This window comes from Theropithecus gelada, chromosome 3 (genome assembly GCF_003255815.1).
Source record: "Theropithecus gelada isolate Dixy chromosome 3, Tgel_1.0, whole genome shotgun sequence".
NCBI lineage: Eukaryota > Metazoa > Chordata > Mammalia > Primates > Cercopithecidae > Theropithecus > Theropithecus gelada.
This window is the reverse complement of record NC_037670.1, coordinates 57,923,886-57,946,390: the sequence shown is the minus strand read 5'-3', so window position 1 is coordinate 57,946,390 and position 22,505 is coordinate 57,923,886. Positions and strand designations below refer to the sequence as shown.

Sequence of the window (22,505 nt, the reverse complement as noted above, 5' to 3'; positions counted from 1 at the left end):
TACTTCTAGGAATACAGGAAGCGTCAGGATCTCAGGGATCAAGGAAGCCAAAATGTTTTTCCACTCTGAAATAGTGACTGATCAGGAGTTCCCGGCCACGCAGCCCTGTGGGAACCGCCGCATGGCCACTTTTGTGAAGTGGACACGTGTTGGTCCCATTGAAAAGAAACTCCCCACCCCTGGCTCCCTCACACTGCCCAGAGACCCTGCCACAGCACCTGTCAGCTCCAGCCAGCTTGCAGGGGCGCGGGCGCAGAGCGGTTTGTGCCCTTGCTGGAGCCAGCGCAGGGCACGGGGTCCCTCCTGGAGTCATGGGCGGTGCTGCCTAGGTTCTGTATTAAAATACGGAGGCTACCGCATGTGCTCAGGGAATGCAGCTACAGCAGTGGAATGAACGTACTGTCTGTTCCTTACCCCAGCTCCTCACCCGTCCTCCACACGCATATCCCTGGCTCCCTTTCCCTAGTAAGGAGACTGAATTGAAATTGTGGCTTGCCCAAGGCTGCATGTCTGTGCTCCTTCTGAAGCCCAAGTCACTGGCTCTAGAATTCTAACCTGTGAGGTAGCCACTGAGGATGTTTGTCAAAATGCATATTTCTGTGCCTTGCCCCAGTGCCACAGCCCAGGAATCTGCAGTTTTCACAAGCACCCCCAGGTGATTCTGGTGGTGTCTTTGATAACCACTTCTTCAAGGCTGTACTGCCTGGAACACAGAATCCCAGCCTCCTCCATCCTCCTTGCCCAATGGCCTGGATGCTCTGAGATCTCCAAGGGAAGGGAAGGTCACACAGCCATCGCAATAGTAACCTCAGCTGACAGAGCCTCCCCCATAAAACTTATTCCCCGGTGTTTTTTAATAGGAAACAATAAAACTGTAAAATAAAACTATAACCAGCCCAAATAGCCATCAAAGAGAAAATGGAGAAGTAAATTATCGCACATTCACCTGGACCGGATCTATTGTAAAGCCAATAATACTGAAGCCCCTTCCAAGGCCCTGGGGGTCCTAACAGTGCACTGGCTGTGTCTACAATTTATATTATGAAATTTGCATAACAAAAACATTTTGTCTCATTTGTGTGATTTCTCCTTCCAAATATACATGTCACTTTGTGTTTGATTTGTATAAGACCCAGGACCTACAAACCCTGTGTCTGCCCCTGCAGCCACCCAGGGAAGGACTGCACAGCAGCAAGACAGATTGCCATGGATTGTGTTGTGCCCAAGTAGGGACAGCACAGATAGATTCTGTAATTTGCCTAACAATGTCTATAGGATGATCCCCTTTGTCCAAAAAAAAAAGAACTGGGCTTTATCGATGTCACCTAAATGCATCTAAACATTGTTTTTTTTTGCCCCATGCTCTTCTGTACTCTTGATCTTTCCCCAAATTTTTAAAAACATGACACTCATTCCCTTATTTTTCCTACTTAGAAAAGTGTAGATGATTTTATCATAGGAATTTTGAAAAAAAAATGTAAATATAATGAAGAAATACTCAAATAGTGCCTCACAGCAGTAACTACTGCTAACATAAATAAAATCTGTATTTCTTCTCATACAGACCCTAGAGTCGCTTTGCCTGACACTGTAGTTGATGGAGAAAAGAATCTTTATCCTTAGCATCCATCTGGTTGCAGACCATGAAGACAGGGCAAAAATGAGGGTATTGGTAGCTTCGTTAGAAACTGAAGCCTCATTGATTTTTTCAAAACCTAAATAGCCTGTGTTTCTCCAAATAACTAATTTGCAGCCTTCAGCAGCCAGGACTGGCAGGGATGGGACTCGGGGGCTGGGGAGAACTACTCTGTCCTGAGGGTGGGCTGACCCGACAGCCTGTATGACCTTCCCACAGTCAGGGCTGCTAAGAGACGTGATGGCAACTCCATAGGATGAAATACTCTTCAGCCAGTAAAAAGTATTTTTGGATAAATATTTGCTTTAAAAAACTTTATTATATGTTGTTAAATAAAAAAAAAACCTGAAGGCATCAAAAATTATGTGCAGTAAAATCTCACTTTTGTAAATAAATATACCTATTTACTATTATGCATAAAAAGAATGCTGAAAAATACAAGTACTGTATGCATATTGTTATTAAGTATTTTTTCTGTTTGCTTACCTATAATCCTAATTTTGCTTCAAATAACATGTTCCTCCAGCAATATAAAAATGAAATAATTAATTTATCTTACCATCAAACCGATAGTAAGAACAGGCAAACCTGGCCCTCCACACTGCCAACCTTTTGTGGCTCAAGGCTTCAGTTTCCTCCACTTGTTAAAAAGATTCAACAAAGTAGTTGAAATAGTATGTGAACCAGTAAACCCTAAAAGGTGTCCAGTGTTGTCTGTGAGCAAATGAAATGATTTGATTCTGACTCCCAGAGTCTTCTGGTTTCAAGGCAGTGGGGTGTCGGAAGGGAGCCTCAGGTGGCCTCTCTTGAGAGGCCCTGGAAAGTGATGAGAACCTGGCCACTGGCAGCTCTTCATCAATGTCCATGTTTTCCCTCTACTCTCTCACTCCTTTCCCAGGGCCTCAAACGGGAGATGAAAATCAATTTCTAAAACATCCCTCTGTGTGCTCTCTCGTATCTCTCCTTTTCACACGTTGTGGTGGCTTTCTCTGTGTTCCTCTGTTGATTCAGTCTCTGGAATTAGCGGATCAGGATTCCATGCCCAGAATGCTACAAAGACTGTGCTTGAGTTCTCCCACATCTCACTCAATTACACAGAAGTTTCAGATTATGTAACAGATGCTGTGCTGGGTTAGGCAGAGCCTTCTGACTTGTTTTGCTTTATTTTAGACCATGAGATGGGTGAGTTTTTCTTTTTAATGCCACATTCTTTTAAGCATTAAAAGCCGCCACTTGGCTGTCAGCGTTGGAAATCAGAGTGATGGTGCAAGCCCTGAGGAGGACAATGTCCTTGTCTATGAAAAGGTGAAATAATTGCTTGAAATCGCTAAGCAGGACATGCAGTCCCAGATGGAGGGGGGAATTCGGGAGCTGGTTGAAAAAGAGTATTTGGCACTTTGCAGCCTTGAGAGGCACAGAGGAGACACCGAGGGGTTCACCACCAGAGTCACCATCGTCAGAGAGGCATCCAGCTGTGTCCACCTGGGACTCTGCCTCAGGGCGTCTTGCCTGGCTGGGAGCTGCACAGGCAGACTCCTGGGACAGGGTGCCGACAGCTCTGGGCACCCCCTCCCAGGGTCTGCTTCCTGAGGAATCACAATGTGGATTTCACAATCACTTCCAGTGTCTTTTGCCAACCTCTATGAACAGATGTGCAATTAAAAAAAAAGACAAAGGAGTCCAATTCTCAACACTGTTAAGTGGAGACTTTTTAATGGAAAAGGACAGGCTAATGAATTGAACTTAAAATCTGAGACAGAATCGACGCAGGAAATGTGCTGGTGTTTACAGATAATACAAGGGGGGCTGCATCTGATGGTTTTAATCCTCTTTTAAATTTTTTTTCTGAGAGATCCAGCCAGCAGACTGCCAGTCTTGTCAGAGACGTCAGTGGTGGCCACTCTGAATGGAAGGCAGCATCTCTTGGCATCTCAGCATCTCTGAGGCGCTGCTCCTCAGCGGAGACTGTGGTGGCTTTGCGTTTCAGCGCACATCCGTCCTACGACGCATGGCAGTGACCAGGGAATGGGCAGAACTGGGAGCTCTGAAGCCCTTTCACCTAAACCACCCCGGGTCGCCTGACCTAGTTTTCCTCCCAATTTTAATTATGTCAAGTACTTCACAAAGGCCTCCTTGGGGACACCATGAGCTCACTGTCATCAGATTGCTCCAATCACAGCTGTGGCTCGCACACAACCGCCATCTCTGCCCCCGCAGATGCTGTGTGTAAACAGTTGTATTAATTACATCTTGAAAACATGGTTCTTGCCAGATCCTCAGGATTTGGGTGCAGCCTCTGAGGTGGGTGGGAGGCCCTCAAGGGAGAAATGTCTGCAGGAAATTCTTCCCCTCCGAGAGGTCTGTTTTCTAAGTTATCTAAGAGCTACTGCAGCTGTTTACTGCAGAGTGACCCTGCTCAGAGCTGTGGTCACCCGAGGCTTTGAAAGGGGACCTCCGCTTCCGCCCTGGGTGGAGCACCGTGCTGGAGACCCAAGCCTGCCAAGGCCTCATTGTCATCTCCACACGCCGTCCTTGGGGTGGGCCGCTCCTGGGACACGCAGATAGGAAGCTGGCCACCTGAGCCACTCAGAGGCTCTATCTACAGTCAGCTGCCAAGCCTCACGTCACACATCACTGTTAGTCTTGGAGAGCTGGCAGGGCCCTGAAGTCAATTGAACACTTGGATGACAGAAAACTTGCCACTGCCAGAGGCAATATGCTCCATTTTTTTTGACAGTTCCAACAATTTTTCTTTAAACTGTCATAAAAGATTGCTGCTGTGAATGCCAGCGTCGGCGTCCCTGCCTCACCTTTACCTGGTGCTTTTCCACCACACAAGACTGTTGCTCCTCGTGCTGGCCTTGGGCTTGCAGACAGCTGATTCTTCTCCCGCGGCTGAGCAGCCTCCTCCGAGCGACCCTGTGACAACTCTGCTCCTTCTGACAACCTCTGCAACGGCTGCCAGATGTGAACAAGGGGCCTGGGCAGAAGGTATCCAGGAAGACTGGAAACTCGAGGAAGCCTGCCCTCTCCTGCCCACCAGACTTCATACTTGCGTCACTGGGCTTTGGGACCTAAGTCCTCGTCATTTGTTCCTTTTGCAGTTGGTGCTGTTCGCAGCACTTCCTTCCAGCTTGCTGAGGTCCACTCAGATGCGGTATGTCGTCCGCACCGACACAGTTCTCCTCCGGTATTTCTCTGTGTTCTTTCTGTTGCTCGATTTACTGAATCACCACGAGGATGTGGAGCGAGGCTGAGTTCTGTATTTTAACACCACTTTAATTCTCACCTACTGAGAAATCCACCCTCTTATCACTGTGCTTTGTTTAACCTGTCACGAATCCGTGAAATCCTATCAGCCAGCCTGCATACTTCCTTTTAAGGTGCAGTTGAATCAGGAGAAACTTGCCTCACATGCTGCGTCCGGGCACAGCATTGGCTGAGGCTGCTGCCCTGACCTGTCTGTTTTGTAGTACTGCCCAGCTATGAAACAGGTTAGCAACACGTGACCTGCATTTAGGAGTAACAAGTCTGTTTGTACATGCACATACAGCAACTTTTTTAAACTGTCTATATTTTTTCCTGAGATAGGTATTTATAATATCTCCATCTTCTTTTCCATTTTGAAACTTAGAACAAGTTTGCCTGTCAACAGTTCTCCACAGCCTACTGTTTTCTAGGATTTTCTAAGGTTGAGCAACGGAGGTTCAGCAATTTTGACTTAATTTCTTCCCATCCCTTTTCCATGCAGGCCAGAAGCCTTGGATCGCGTGGTGAGGGAAGAGGCTGTGCTATGTAGGGAAACTCTGTACCGAAGCTCAGCTCAGATCATGACATTCTCTTGACTAAAACCCTCAGTTTCCATCAAATTCCTCACTCTGGCATTAAAGCCTGTCACTGTGTGGCCCTGAAAACCTCTCTGTTCCCTGCCTCTGCCCTGCAGGTCCCTGTGCCCCACAGAAGCCCACTTCTGTGACCCACCCCACTCATCACCACCTTCCCTCACCCAGAGCCTCAGCTCCCCACTCCCACCTGTAAGACCCCTCCTGGAAAGATTCCCACCTGCCCCTCAAGATTAATCTCCAAGGACATTTCCAAATGCCTCTCCTCATCTCTCAGTCAGATGGCTTTGCCCCTCCAGAAACCCCAGCCACCTTCAGGCTCCAGCAGGGCACTCCACTGCACCTTCTCCTGGTCTATCTGGCTCATCTTACCCGAGCCATCCTCTCCAGGTGAAGGGCTATGTCTAACTCAACTCTGGCTTTAAAAGCAGCTAACACACTGCTCTGTGCGTATTGCTCACTCACTAAGTTGAACTGGACTCGGACATGCACACTGAACTGCAGCGTCTGCTGCTGTTTGGTGGCCCAGCTCGTCAAAAGAATAAGATTTCAGCAAAACAACTTAACACTTTTTCTTTACCAAAAGTAATGTTAACAATATATAAAAAATATTGGTTTTCCCCTGATGTTTCTATTAAAATGCTTTTAGGAAAACACATTTTTCAACTCTTTAGGGTCAGAATTAAGCAATGAAATTTGTATACCACATGTATAATGTGTATGTTTATCTAAGTATCTGTTCATTTACATATCTTAAATTGAAATTTTAAAAATTATTTTAAAAACTCCTGACAAACATTACCAGGAGGCATGCCATGTAACTGTTGGTGGATATACCTAGCTAGACTGTAAAATCAGATTTTGTTTAAAGTGTGGAGGAGAGGGAAAAATTAATCCTGCAGATTTTGCAATCCTTAACATCATTGAAAGAGGAGCATTTCAGACAATATAATAAAAAGGCCACATGCTTTGACTTCTGTAGATCTTAAAAATTCTTCTGTATAGTTTCTTCTTCCTTTGAAGAAATTAGGAAGTTTGGGAAGATGGAGAAAGACATAAGAATAGACACCCCATATGGGCCATGAAGTATCTTTTTGCATCAGAACTCTTAGTGCAATTTCAGTATTTTGTTCCTCAGGAGGGTGAGCTGCTTCCGAATATCCTCCCCTTCTTTGCGGCATCCTCTGTTGGTGAACTTTGAGAGCATCCATTTATGAAGTTGATTATCTTTCCTAGTCTCTGCAAGCCCTTCAGTATGTGTCCTCTCTGAGCAAATCAAATTGTGTGCTTAATACATGGAAAGGGATTTGGGAGGGGTTGCTTTTTAAACTGATTTCTTAATTAATATTATGATTTAGTTAACTAGACAGCCTCATTGCAGAAGTTCATAACCATAAGTCTTCAAATATATCTCCCTTCCTAACACCCTGTAATATGCTTTTGTAAAGATACCCTTACAGAATGTGATCCACCACTTATGAACCTGCAGCATCACATTCAGAGACTAAGTGAAAAGCTGGCAGCTTTTCATTTAAAGCACAAGCTAAGAAAGCTGGTCTAGACAGAGCTACAGAAGGGTAGTGCTTAGGGAGGGAATGATGTGCCTGTGGGTGGTGGTGGTTAAATCTAACCAAAGAATGATGTCGCGGGCGTTTGGATATTGGATGGTCCACATTGAGCCACATTCTCTCAAACACAAGAGTCTGTAGAAATATGTCCTGTAAAAGACTCTTAAATATTCTGGAAACTGTCTCTTCCTTTTCACATCCTTATGTATACTTGAACCTATGCCTATCAGTCATGACATATGACTATTCATACAGATTTCATACAGATTTCTCTGGTTTTAATAAAGGATGCTGCATAGAAGGCTCACATCTTTTAATTCACAAGAGTGAAATTGTTTTGAAATGACATTGTTTCTAAAAATTCACTACTTGCATTATATTAATTTTTATTTTTCCATGTCAGAAGGATAGAAGTTCCAGTGCTCATATTAAGAAACAGCAATGTCAATCAAGGCCCAACTCAAGCCCAATTTATAGGAGTTATAAAGGGCGTGTGCCTGTTCTGTCTAGAAGCAGCCTTGGGCAACACTGAGTAGGATAGACCATCTGTTGCTACTGATAAAGGAGCAGCTTCTCGAATGCTCCTATCTCGTAGGCACTATGCTGAGTGCTTTGGCCCCTCATCCACAATCTGTGTGGCAAAAGGCATTGCAGGCAATTCAGTGAGGAGACCGAGGCATGGAGAGCAAGTGCCGTGGAATTCCCTAAGGCCGTGCAGCGAGCACGTTGTCAAGCTGGGTTGAAACCCTCCTCCGTAGGCTCCCAACTCCGCCTCTGTCGCCACTACCTTGCTGGATGATACCTGGTAGATGCAGATGTCGAGTCCCGTGGATTCTGAGACAGGCCAGGTTTGAGTCCCACCCCAGCTGCCTATTGGCTGGATGACTTTGGCAAGTTGACTTTCTTGAGCCTCATTTGTCTCATCTCTTAATTAAGAAAACCTAGGGCCTATCTTTGGGGGTTATCTGAAGGATTCCAGGAATGCATATGGCACTGTCTACAGCACACAGTAACTGTTTCACAAACGATGAGGAACGATTTATGTTCTTAGTGGAAATATGTCAGCGTGTGAAGTCACAAAGCTCTGCCCTGCCTGGCTTGATCCAGTGCCTAGGCACTGCCCCCCTCTCCCCTCTCTCCTCTCTCCCAACTCACCATAGGAGGCTGGGCTGCCTCAGTAATTCCGCCTGGCTTGATCCAGTGCCTAGGCACTGCCCCCCTCTCCCCTCTCTCCTCTCTCCCAACTCACCATAGGAGGCTGGGCTGCCTCAGTAATTCTGAGGGGCATTGACTCTTTTCATCCAAAAATTCATGTTATTGCCCCTGCATTTTTTCTGTTGTTTTACAATGCAGTAGGAAGTGGGCAGACTGTCAGGAAAAGTGATAGTCATATGTTGCTTGTGCTTTGGCTTCCTTTGATCCAATGCGGATCAGCTCCACTGAGAAAGCTACTCAAGTGAAAGAGAAAAAGTAACTGAAGGGGGAAATCTGGGTGAGTAAGAATTCCAGGGATAGAAGTATTAATAGCAAGCTTTTTGCCTGATATAGTCACTTTATGCTGCAGTGGTGCCGCTTTACAAAGTGATTGTACAATGGATGTTTGCTTTTGATTTTGGATTTGGAGTGTAATGAACATTCTAAATTATTATTAGAGGAGCTTGCGGTTGTTACATCTCTGCCTTTATTGCTTATTTTTAGCCATTTCCCCTGATGTCAAATGCTCAGGCAAGAATGATACATTCAATTATAATGTGGTTCCTTCAGAAATATACCACATACCTTTTGGTGTGGTTTGTGGATGAGAAGAGTGGAGAATGCACACGTGGGAAACTGCAGAAGGGTTAGGCCTTCATCGTTTCAAATATTTGAGATGAAACTAGATCATTTGCTGTTGCTTTTCATTCTCATTCTAAGTGCTTTTCAAAGTCAGCGCTAATATTTTAAAATGGTTTTCTGTTGTTGGGAGAGAGGGAATTACTCTATTACTTTCTGATAAAACAGAGTCTTTCATGATCAAAGAGAACGAGGCTCTAGTTGTTCCAGTATCCTAATGTGGACACTAATTGTTTCCCTCCTTTTCTTCAGGAAAACAGCTTCTGCACAAATGATAGCCTTGTGAACTAGCCATGGGCACAACTGGAGAAGCATTTAGGGAGCTTTAGTGCAAATTGAGACCACCTACACGTCTGACTCTATGGGGTTTGACAGCATCTAGGGTGAATCACACAATGTCATTCTAATTAGGGCTTATATAGAAAGAGTAAAAGAACTCTGATTTCATCCTAAAGGTTATTTATATTAACCATTGTTCGAAATGCATCAACTATTTTAATTTAGTTGTTTTGATTTTTAAAAAACCACCTCTGTTCGGTAGATAAGACATAATTTAAGACAAATGTTCTATTTGATAAGCTTTTAGAAACAACTTATTTTTATTCTTTCCTGTGAGATAACTCAGATGTGGAGGATGTGATAAAAGTTTCAAGCATAAAATAAGAAGGGCTGACACACATAGATTTCTGGGTTTTCACTTGAAAACAACAAAATTTAAGAATATGGTAAACGAGGTGTATCAGGTAGTGCGGAGTCCCCAGGAGACCTAGAGACCCAGGTCTGGGAGCCTGGCGGCAAGGGCTGGACGTGGGATGACCTCAGCAGAAACTCACAGCCACCGCTATTCCAAAAACCCAGCAGCAGCTCAGTGCAGGCCAATGCTGATAGTGCAGTACCTGCAACCCCGGAGGGGAGCTGGATGTGTCAGGTACACACATGTCACTGCTTCCCCAGCAGTACACGGAATAGCGTGCGTCCAGGTGTCTGTAGGGCCCCTCGCCCTAACTCACAAAACCATTCTGGGTCAGAAGCCACCAACATTGTCATCCTCCTCCCTTTTCTGAGAACCCTAGTAAGTCCCTCCAGTGGATCAAGCCCACCTTTTCCCTTCATTCTGTGGCAATATGCCTTCATTTCCTAATCAGTTTTGCCCTGCTCATTCAATGCAAAATGGATCTGTTTTCCTTGGGCACCAGTATGTCCAGCGGTTGTTTATTAATCTTCAGTTCTATTTCCTTTACACATCCCTCCAAAGATCAGGCCTGCACTGCCTGTGCACTCCACAATCCACAGGCCTGAAGGAAATGTTATCTTTGATGTAGAGACTTAAAATAAGATTCTTCCAATTAATTATTTCATGCAAGAGGCTAGTCCTGACTCTAATTCTAAGACATGTCTCCTAAACTCTGGAAGTTTGATGTATCCCGTTATCAACATGTATCCTTAATGTGGTGGTTTGTCATTTATCCTCAAAGTTGCATTGTAAAATGTACACTGCCGTACATTTTAAAGTCAGTTTTAAAAAATCATATTTAGAGATCCTGGTCAAAAATCTATCCAGTCAAGACGTTACCTTATTACCCATGGAATTGTCTTCAACTCTTATAGTTCAAATGTTCAGATATTCCTGAATTGGCTTTCACAATAAACATCCTAAATATGTAAGTAGAAACATATATATTGCCAGATTTGTGCCTTCTCAAGCAAAATTAAAATACAGGAAAAGTCAGTCTGTTTGGCCCATAAATAAATATGTGTGTGTGTAGGTGTATGTGTGTGTGTGTATACATATACACACTCAGAAAAACTAGAAGCAGCAGCATATTTTGGCAGCATTTGGTTTATTGGAACTCAAACATTCTGATTGTGCACACAGACTAGTTTATGTGGTAACAATTATGTATTTCTTCCCATTTCCTTGCCTTCTTTTCCTCCCCATTTTTTCCTTCCTGATAGTAGGTGTATACTTTTTTCCTGTTTCCATTGGCAAGCCACATGACAGGCAAAATGGTCACTAGAAGAATATTGTTCCCTCAATCAAGAAAAATGCCCATTGGGTTTTGTTATTTGATGTTATTGGATAACGGAGACCTATTGTTTTTCTATTTTTCGTTTTTTGTTTTCCATGGCACCTATGGAATTAAGTAATATAAAAAATCTGTTATTTCAGATGTTCATGTCTAATGAATTTCATGTGAAATACTGGCAGTATAACCCCAAATAGAGGAAATTTGTGAAGAGTGGATGCTGCAGGACGTGAGACATCTGCACAGAGTTCATCTCTTCCAGCATCTTGCATGTCCCAAGCACTGCCCTGCCAGGCAGAGCATGCTGCAGATCGCGGCAGGGAATTCCACTTGTTCAGAGCACATTTGACTTCCAAACTCTCAAGGCCACAGATTTGAGGACAGAGCAATATTTGCATTTGAAACTGGAAGATTATTTTTTGCTCAAGTGCCTGTATGCTATATAGAGTTTGCCTACTCTGCGTTATCTTCCCCCTGTTCCCCTATTATCTGGCACAAGCTATTCAAAAGACAGACCCACTTGTAAAATAAATGGTTTGCAAACTAAGGAAAATATTTAAATCCCATGTAAATGGTGCTATACTATGTATAAAAATGTCAAGAAACACAGAACAGCTCATGAACACCTCCGCTGCTGCATAAAAGAACCATCTTTTTTCTGACTCCTATTGGATGCCTTAGAAAAATTTGTATTTCCTCTTTAGTTGTTGTGTTTGAAAGATAAAGTTGAGACAAAAGTTCTATTCTTTTTAGGTTGGCAGAACTTCTGAAAGGTGATTTTTAGCTGCACTGTGACTCATTCCAAATGCAGAAATCTCTGACCTCGAGTTAGTCTATTTGTCATGCAAGAGCCTGGAAAAGCCCTGAGTGATAAGAAATGGCCATAGGCCATTCCCACAGAATTTTCAACAAAAATAGAATCATGCTCATGTTCTAAGTCATGACTTAGAGCTTATAACTCATGTTCACGCACAGCGGCCGCGTCACTCCGCCAGAGCTGCCTTGGGTGCCGGTGTGCGGAGGAGTCTGAGGCTGTCTGTCTCTTCCTCTGTTGTCGGATATGTGGGTTATCTCCATAAACGGCTGCCATGAGCATCCTTGTTCACACATTTTTAGGTGTTTGAGCGAGTCTCTGTGGGATAATTTTGGGAAGTGAAATTTGTGGTCAGAGGTTTGTGAGTTTTACATGCTACATTTTCAGAAGTTGAAAAAACAGCAGCAGGCCGAAGGCAAGTCGCCATGCCTGGGATTCATGAACACTAGTTGAAAGAACTGGTGTGATTTAGTCATGACAGGAGAGAAGGGGAAGGGAGTTTGCAAATTCTCAAAGCACAATCACTCCAAACCAAAATTCAATTTAATCTGTAGGATTTAATCTGTAGGACTCCAGGTGGCAGAATAAGAGGCAATGAAAGGGTGGAAGTGAAACAGGGCCAAAGTTTGACTTCATGTGCAACTTCCTAAAGAGTGATTTGAACTCCACGAACATGAACCAAGCACCTCGACACAGGCTGGGCAAGTTGCTGTTCTCTTGGAGCTTACATCTTAGTGAGGAAAGAGAAATGCATATGTAAACATATAAATCAGCAGGATACATTGTGAGGAAGGTCATTGCTCAGTGAGGCTACAATAGAGTGATACACTGGAGGGGGCTGCAAGGGAGGGAGAAGGTAGGAGGGACAGCATTTAGTAGAATGAGCAGCACAGTCCCATAGGAAGAAGAATTTATTGCCTCCTTAGGCAATAAATTCCAAAACCTTGAACATTAGAAAGGAAATAGATTAATGTGCATAGAGGATTAAATTATGTGATCTGCAAAGTCATTTAAAATCTATTTCCACATAAAACATATTAATGCAATCTAAACAAAAGGGGTCTGGATACCCTCATCTTCTTCCCAAGCATCAAGTCTTTCTATAGTTAAACTGAGATGCTTTTATTCTTGGAAAATTTTAAGGAATATCTACAGCAATGGAAGAATCGGGTGTCGGGATGTGTTCCCAGGTAATAATGATTGCAGGCTGATTTGGCCCTTGAGGTGTGGCCTCATGGCCCTCTCCAAAAAAAATCAAGGACCTGCTACAAAGCACAAAGCCGACTGCAATGCTTGCTGCTTACTGGTTAGGCCAGCTCCTCTTTGCCAGGGACAAAGCAGAAAGCAAGACAAGACAGGTTCTGAAGCAGTAATTCAAAGCCTTCCTCGCTTTCCCATATGAGTCATTGCTAGTCAGAATATTACCTTTGCAGAGAGGCTTAATTCCAAATTTGCTCTTAAAGGGATATCCTCTCCTGATTTAGGTATAAACTTTTGACTCACAGGACAAATCCTTTCATTCCTTTGGGCCTAGGATTGCATTTATTTCCATGACAAAAGGGACTGTTTGGTATTTCAGCAAATGAAAACAAAAATATAAAGCCCATCTCCTTTTGAATGAGTTCCAAAACAGTTCTCCACTGGACTTCAGAAGAAGAGGGAGCTCTGGGCTGCTTGGTTGTGCATTTGCTCTGTGTTCCCTCTGGCAGGCGACCTCTCCATGCTGAGAAGGTTATCCGGATAACCAAGTAAGAAAGTACATGAGGAGGCACAGAAAGAAAACAATGTGAGAGGTACTAGCATAAACACACAGTGTATGTTGTTATGAGGCATCACATGATGAGATACTGCTGGGGAGGGAAGAAGCAGGGAGATTCCTAGGAATTTTATGAGAATTTCCAGGGAGAACAAGTTTTGAGCTTTTTGTTAACTTAGAAAATTTTCCTTATTTTTAAAAGAGTATGTAATATACCCCATGCTATAAAATTCTAGACCTAGTAGATTTAAAAGCAGCATAATGGAAAATATAAATACCTGTTTTCTTTTCGTATTTATTTATTCTGTGCCAAAAGGAATATAGCCGAAAAGAGAGGAAAGGGGTCTCTGCAGACTTAGATGTCTCTGTGACTTGATCACTGCTAACCCAAAAAGATAATAAAGCGAAGCGTGTATCCGGGTTGCTGCAGCCAAGCCTGCCCAGTCTGCGGGGCGTCCTCGCACATGGGGCAGCCGTCCCACCCCACACACTGTGAAAGGTGGACAGAGGCTGGGCAAAGCCCCCAATTTTCATTGGCACTGACCCCAATGATTTACAGGCCTTTGTTTCCCACGTTAAATGTCTTACGATCATTAAATTATTTATAACTCAATTAGCATGTGTCCAAAACCAGGAAGTTCATAGGAGACTGTGTGACTGGGAATTAGGGAGCAAAGCAACTTTCCAGTCTGTGATTTACTGGGTTTCCATTCTGTTTCCTGTTCGGATCCGGAAGTAGAATTTCAAGTATTGCTTTTCATGCTTTATTTGGGACCGATTTTAGCCCCGCTCTCCTTTCTCCTGCCATTCGCTGGCCATTAGCCACCAGCCTCTGCACAATGACCAGCTGGCCCCTGGCAGATCTTGGGCCCAGGTGTGAAGTCGCTGGAGAAGCATTTCAGGGCCAAGATGGGAGTGATTTCATTTTCCATTGACACTATGCAGAAATGAAGGGGATTCAAGTGCCTTCAGAAAAGCTTCCTTCCAGCGAATGGAGTTTTGGGGATTTTCCAGACTTGCAACTGCTTTTATTCTTGGAAGCATCATTGTTGCTTTTTCCCCCTTCCATTTATATCCCAGGAACTGATTCAGAAACCATAGAAATTGGATTTGGAATTGCTGAATGCTAGCAGACAGCTGACTGCACTCTTCCCAAGAAACCCTGCCAGCTGGGTTTGGGTATCGCGTGGTGTGTGCTCTGTCTGCCTGGCCTGCTGAGTCCTCTAACTCTAATGGACTCCTTCTTACACCAAAGTGCACTAGAACTAAAGTGTTTTGCTTCATTCTTTAGACATTTTGTGGTTTAGGGCTCAATCAGCCAGGGTATGATTTGCAATCCACAGTAACCGGTTTCAGAGCAGCTGCCCAGCGAGGCAGGTTTCATCTCGCTTGCTAGACGTTTTGTTTTTTTCTTTTTTTTTTTTTTCTAAACCTCACACCTTTTATTTATCAGACTTGGATTCCAGTTCCCTGAGACTGTTTGTGCCACTGATTAGACAGGCTCGAAGGAGAACCCACCAGGCTTCCTGAATAAAACACAGCAGTGACTATATTAAGAGGTTTTAAATTGCTCAAAATACTGTCTAAAAAACACTAAAAATCATGTTACTCTCTAGACTGAATAAAATCCTATAGAAATGAATTCCTGGACTTGACATGTAGCAAGCTGGCATGGGCTCGGGAGTGAGTGGGCTCAGTTAAGTGAGCTAAGATGAGATATCTGGCGCACAGGCGAGCACCCACCTGAGGAGCGTTTGGATGTTATGATAGCCAGCTCGTCTGTAGAGACCCGTCCTTCTGTGTCAGCAGCCCACCAGATAAATGACGTGTAAATACCACATTTAGGAGGGCTTATGATGATGCCAATTAATGGAAACCTTTTTGAAACAGGAAGGAAGTGAAACATATCCCTTTGCTGCTATATCACTGTGTGCCAGCACTGTTTGCAGTATCTCGTTTAACCAGGAGTCACCACCTGACTGATGGCTGATGTGGGGTGGGGTCCCACGGTGGGATTACATGATGGGCTTGAGGTCTGCGGCTGATGGGTACCAGAGCTGGGACTGGAACTCCTGGCGTGACTGAGGCAGACACCTGGGCTACCCAACCTCACCCATGACGCCCTCGCTAAGTGACACACAGGACTCACTGGCAGCAGGACAGCAAGGTCCCCCTACAGAGGCCCCCATTGCAAACCGATACCCAGCTTAGACAGCAGGTTCTGCAGTCGGCGTCTCGCCCCTTCAGGTCTCATCGTGACTCACTTTGATAGCCACATGATTTAAGGGTGGTTCAGTAATGATTTGATGAGTGCGGTGGCTCAGGGTCATTCACCTGCCCAAGCATTTCAAATTCCAGAAGTTCATGCCCTGCGTGGTGGGTGAGAAGTCTCAGGTCAACCATGAGCACACAGCAGCCAGGCGACTGAGGCAGCTGCCAGGGGTGGCACGTTGCTCAAACCCGTAATTTGGAGTCAAAACAAACAGATGATTAGCTAGGGTGGTCACTTTCAATCAAGAGTTTTCACATCGCCTAGACATGGCCTCAGAATCAGGCCTAGTGTGGCCGGAGGCTGATCTCGTGGTAGATGGGAAGTGTGGCCTGAGGGCCATGGCTGCCCCCTTAGAAGGCCCTGTGGAGTGGCTGGCCGAGCCTCAGCAGCCTCCCGTGAAGCGAGGAAAGGTCTTTCTGCCGGCCTCTGGAGATCAGTATTGGAATGCACAAGAAGGAAATGCTGGATGGGAATCCCACTGCCCTATGATACCGAGGCAGTGCGTTTGCAGGCAGTGCGTTTGTAGAATTGCTGTCAGAGGGTTTCTGTAACTGGCCAAGGTCACCCAGGTAGCCATTGGTAGAGCAGGGACTGGAATCCCAGACCCCCGACTTCCAGGCCTGTGCACCTTTCTTTATCCCAAACAGCCTTACAGTCAAGTGCCAGTGCAACCCCCGATTCCCGGGTTCCAGTCTTTGTCTTTTATAATGGGAATCAGCCTTATCTTGATGATCCAGAGATAGTCATCAAGGAAGATTAAATTATCCCCTTAGACTCAGAGTGACCATATCATTTTCCCTCCACACAAGGACACTTTTGAGAATGAAAAGGAGGAGACGTCTGTACCGGACACTGGATGACAGGCACCGACAGGCTGTCTGCCAGGGGAGCAGCGATTCCTGTATGTTGTAGAAAGTTTTTCAAAAGTCACCTTGGAAAGAGGTTTTGTTCCTTAACCTTCTGTTAAATAGAAAGTTCCGTGAATGAAAACAACTCCCTTCCCTAAACATTCTAATAATGACCCAACGCTGCCAAGCCTGCCAGCTCTGCCTCATGGTCGTGTTGACCGCGTGAGACTGTGTGAGTGTCTGCTACACAGCACACTTTCAGTAAACACGCTGTTGCCTCAGTAATCCCACAAAAATGTCCTAGTCAAATCACCTGGCACCCAGGAAATTTCCTTCTTTTTTTCCCCCTCAGTGAAATATAGAGTTGAAAACACTTGACGGCTCTTTCCCTCTCCCATGTGTTTGCAGGAGGGTGGTTTTGGTTCCTCGATCTTTGATGTGAACAAATGTGATGTTTTCCGCCACAGACAAGTAACCACATTCTTTTCACATTTCCAATGTTTTTTCAATGTACCTCCTTCAACAGAGGATCGATAAGGAAAAAAATCATTGACAGTCTCAATTAGATTCACTATTTGATCCAAAAACATAGCTTAGAACTCTAGCTTTTGCTCAACACTCTTGCCCTATGAGTGCACAGAACTTTAATTCTGATACAAACATCCCTGAATGTTTAGCTTTGACAAAGATGCCAAGGTGATTTGATAGGAAGTGGGGCTGTGTTTGGGCTCTGGGAGTTTTTGATATGGTTTCAAGTCCCATCCAAAACCCACAGACCTCTAGAAAGTAGGTGGCTGCCTTCCTGCAGCAGCCCTGGAGTCTGCTGGGGGTTTTGAGCAGCTGCTGCCAAGCCAGGCCCCACCCGACACTTTGATGGGCACAGCCAGGGTAGCAGGGGCTTGGACGCTGCCAGGTGACTCTAACGTGTGGCCAGGGTGGGAAGCACTGCTCACAGCGATGCCAAAACCAGGTTCCTCCCTGTGTTCTCACATTTCACAGCCTCAGTGTAAAAAGTAAGATATGGGCACTCTGGAATACTATAAAAATATAGAAAAACATGGTATAGTAAATAAAAGGCTCACAGAATTTTGTCATCTAGAAACAATGATTATTAATGTATTAGTATGTATTAGTATGTGTTTTTACTCATTAACAGTATATTCTGAGATAGTTCCTATACCATTTAATTTTTTTTTTTTTTTTTTTTTTTTTTTTTTTTTTTTTTTTTTTTTTTTGAGACGGAGTCTCGCTCTGTCGCCCAGGCTGGAGTGCAGTGGCCGGATCTCAGCTCACTGCAAGCTCCGCCTCCCGGGTTCACGCCATTCTCCTGCCTCAGCCTCCCGAGTAGCTGGGACTACAGGCGCCCGCCACCTCGCCCGGCTAGTTTTTTGTATTTTTTTTAGTAGAGATGGGGTTTCACGGTGTTCGCCAGGATGGTCTCGATCTCCTGACCTCGTGATCCGCCCATCTCGGCCTCCCAAAGTGCTGGGATTACAGGCTTAAGCCACCGCGCCCGGCCACCATTTAATATTTTAAAAGATGTTTACACTGGCCACAGTAGCTCATACCTATAATCCCAACACTTTGGAGGGCAAGGCAGGAGGATCACTTGAGGCTTAAAAATTAGCCAGGTGTAGTGGCACATGACTGTAGTCCCAGCTACTCAGGAGGCTGAGGCTGGAGGATGACTTGAGCCCAGGAGTTCAAGGCTGCAGTGAGCTGTAATTGCACCATTGCACTCCAGCTTAGGTGACACAGTGAGACCCTGTTTCTAAAATAAATAATAAATAAATTAAAACATTTAAAAATACATGATGTTTAATTATTAGAGTACTCAATTTTATGTCTATGTATGCAATAATTTTTAACGGTTTCTTAATATTAGACATTTAGCACTTTTTAAAAACTATTTCTTTTTAATCTGTATTTCTAACTTTTTATAACAAGGAACCATTGACTTTGAGATGATTGGGAAATCCATTCTCTTCTACAGTTTCCATGTCCAATAGACTTAAAGTATTAATCAATGTGTTTATGTTTTGTTATTTTTCTGACATTACAAAAAATTTTAAATGTATTGTTACTACCTGTATAAATATCAGCTTTTGAGAGAAGGACATTGTGTAGAAATAATGAAACACTGCAACTTTTATTTGTATTATTTGTATTATTCTTTAAGTTCACATGAAAATTTAGTATGGCTTCAAAAAATATCACAAGTTAAAATATCACCAAGACTCGGTTCAGACAAAAGTATCAGAAAAGTGAGCCAGGCACTTTACAGGCATGATCTCTTAACCTCAGTGTAGTCCTGTGAATAAGGATTATTTAAATTTCATTTTAACTGCCAGGATTATTGTGAAAACGCCAAGCACATTGCCTACACAAAGTAAATATCCAGTTAATGGCTGCTATTTTTATGAATTCCTTTTAACATATATTTATTGTCCTCTACTGGGTTTAAGATGTTGTATTTATCATCATCTAATATTTTAGCTATTCCATCTCTTCAAAATAGAGTCTATAATCAATGGCAGTATGGGAGAGTGACTCGCAGGTCTCTGAATCTCAAGGGGTTCCTGGAAGCCTTCCTGAAGGTATAGTGAAACATTCGGCTTCACATTCCCATCCACGAGCTCCCTGAAAATATCCCGGTCTGCTCTCAGGACCCAGTGACTTACCTACGCGGAGGCCGTGGATGGCACCTGGAACTTCCTGTGTGCCCTCCTCAAACTCAGCCAATGCCATCATGCAGCAGCAGGCAGGTGTCTTTGCTGGGTAGTTGGACTGGTTGGCCCTGGGATTGCAGAACTGGAATGGGGAATGACATCAGGAAAGTTTATAATTATCAGGACAACATGGATGGCCATAACTTTAAGTTTTAAGCGATAGCAGATTATGCGGAGGGAGATGCATGCCCACAGCCATGCTTCGTGTGTAACTCGAGAGGGGTCTGAAGTTTGAAACAAGTGTTCCTAGGCACGGGTCATAGGGTTTGTTATCACCATACTCAATTTAGAATGGGGACATGTTGGTTCATGGTTACTGTTACAACCTTACTCATTTTAATACCTGAAAACATGCTTTCCCCATGCTGGGAATCGAAAGATTCTCCTAGGAAAAGAAAGGCTTGGCAACATTGATTCAAGAAGGGCATGCATTTTCCTCATTTAAATAACTCTAATGTGCAGGTAGATCCCCTGACCTCAAGCTCAGAAGAGTCCGGGCCTTCATGCCTTCTCTGCTCCTGCTCTGGGGCCAGTTATTGAGATCCCTGTGCCCACACAATGCACACATCCCACCCTTGGCTGCTCTCCATAAGAAATCCAGTTGCACCAAGCACCCCACTTTTTGCACCTCCCATTTATGTACTCCTCAGAACCTCACCACAACTCCCTTCTAAAAACATGGGTTCCTGACTGGGAATTTGATGCTGCCCAGGCAGCTTTGCTCAGAGGGAGCAGCTTTCTAAAAATGTTTAAAGTAAATTTTCAAGTATAATTAAATTAAAAAAAAAAACAACAGTCAAAGGTGTGCAATTTGGCCAATATCACAAACCAATTAGCCCTTTGTGAGTGGCACCCAGATCAGGACAGCTGACCACACCAGCACCCCAGAAGCACCGTGTGCTGCCTCCTGGGACAAGGCTACCACCATCCTAAGGCCAACACAATGGGCCGACTTTGCCTGCTGTTGAATTTTGCTTACACAGAATCATCCAGTAGGTACTCCTTTGGGTCGGGTTCTTTCACTCAACATTATGTGTTGATATTTTTCCATGCTGTGCTGTAAAATTGTATTTCTTGCATCCCATAGCTGGGACAGTTCCATCATAGGAGAATACCACACCACGTTCGTCCATTCTACCGCCGATGGACATATGGTTTCTTTCCCTTTTCTCGCAGTTACAAGTTTATAAATCTTGTACCACGTGTCCCTGGTGAACTTTTGTGTGCACTTCTATTGGGTACCTCAGAGTGGCATTGCTGGGTCAGAGGGTACTGGTCACTTTAGTAGCTTTGATAGATATTGCCAAAACATCTTCCAACACGGTTATAGCAAATTATACTCCACCAGCAGTAGAAAACATTTCAAATTGCTTACAACAAACTCCCCAAGATTGCCGCATACATCTTCCATATCAATTACTTAACTACTCAGCAAATTTGAAGGGAAATATTTTTCTTTTTATTCAAATATAAAGTGGAATAGGGATATGGGTAAAAGTTGTCTTGCCACCTTTTTAGATCAGCAAATGTTTGTTGAATGAAGGTGAGAAAAGATGAGAAATAATAGTACCCAATGAACGACGTAGCAGTCTAGAAGGAAGGGCATTTCCCGGGGTGGGGGGACCCACACTCTGTAACTCCCACATTCGGTAAGTGTGTTATAGGTAAGCTGCAGAAAACAAGGCAGCTTGTCAAAGAGGAATGGCTCTTGGCCATAGTTGCTGCCCTGGGAGGATATTTGATACTAGCAGAGCCAGGGCAACCCTGGAGGAAACCACCTGGAATGATGGGAGAACTCCTCCAGGGAACATGGCCCTTTAATAGATCTCTGTTGTGTAAAATAATCCCAAAGCAGCCACCAGGGCATGCTGCTACGAGCAAGTCCTAGACGGTATATCCTTCTGTGCCACAGACCCCATGCAGAGTGCCCTCAGCTAAGCAGCAAGGAAGACCAAGTCTCCCGAGGGTTTGCATATGTGTATGTGTTTCCGCAGTCATGGTGAATGACAGTCAGGGCTGCAGAAAAGCATTGGTAAAGTGTATATTTGAGGCTTCAGAAGTTTGAAAAGACTAGATTTCGTAGGCCAAAAAAACTGAGAATTTGCAATTAGAACTTCAGTGCTGATGCTGGGAAGACTGGAGTTAGTTTGAGACATGCACCTGTGCAGAACTGGGTCTCTGGAAAAGGAGAAGGAAGGGAATCAGGACCAGAGTAGGGCCTGACACCACTCATACTCGGCGTTAAATCAGAATTGTGTTACAGTTACACTTTGACGTTTTGGTGGTTTTTAAAGTGCCTAGTACAAGTTAATTTTTCATTAATGAATTCTTTATTCGTAAAATGCTTAAACAGAGATTACCCTTTTGAGCATTTTGCCAGTGCTTCTGAAACTAATGGGGACCTCCTGTTGGAGGATACAGTCTGTTGCAATAGGTGGCCACTGCTCTGAATCTGTGTCACTTCCCCAGGGCCGTGGGCACAACCATCACCTGAAGCATGTTGGAGATGCAGATGGTCAGGCCCTCCTAGAATCTCAGAATCTGCATTTTAGCAAGGTCGGGGTAATTCCTATGTCCATTGGAGTTTGAGAAGCACTGGTAATCTCAAATGCTTTAAAAGATTACTCAGTAGGTACCTGAAGATAGGCTCAGTAGGTACCTGAAGGCACCATCCCAAAGACCAGAGTGGTAGGAGCAGGTGAACCAGCCTCTGAGCGCATTTCCCCCCACTCCCCCCAATCCCCAGCTGTGTAGAAGGTTGCCACCTTTGCAGTAGTCATTCAACAAACACGTGTCAACTGTCCACTATGTGTCAGGCCACCACATGGCACTGGCTGTGGCTAGTTGGATAGACACCATTTCTGCCCTCCAGAAATGTCATGTCCACTGGCACATGACAAGTCACTTAGTCGTTCAGAGCCGTGGGTGAGAGCTCCAAGGGCTGACAAAGGAGCTGTGATCTTGCAGAACCACAGAGAAGTGTCCCAGGGCAGGTGGGACCTAGGGCTACACAGGGAGGGGTGAGAAGTCAGCCCATCAGCCTTAAATTCTCCCCCAAATCTTCCCATTCAGTGTTTTCTCAGTAGCAAACTCATGGGAAAATTGGTTGTTTTACTTAAAAAACTCATACTAGAAAGCTAGAGTTTAACTTTAAAAATAAATTTTGAAAACATTTTTATT

General features: G+C 44.3%; 1 protein-coding gene across 6 annotated transcripts in view; it reads left to right on the top strand.

Moving 5' to 3' along the window:
• Positions 1–22,505, top strand: part of EGFR (epidermal growth factor receptor) — a 194,351-nt gene that overhangs the window by 79,329 nt on the left and 92,517 nt on the right. Inside the window, exon 1 of one of the 6 annotated variants that reach the window (XM_025378161.1) lies at positions 13,237–13,468. The exons of the other annotated variants lie outside the window; for them this stretch is intronic. The gene's annotated coding sequence lies outside the window, so the exon portion shown is untranslated. Of the gene's footprint in view, positions 1–13,236; positions 13,469–22,505 lie in introns of those variants that run through there. 6 annotated transcript variants of the gene reach the window in all.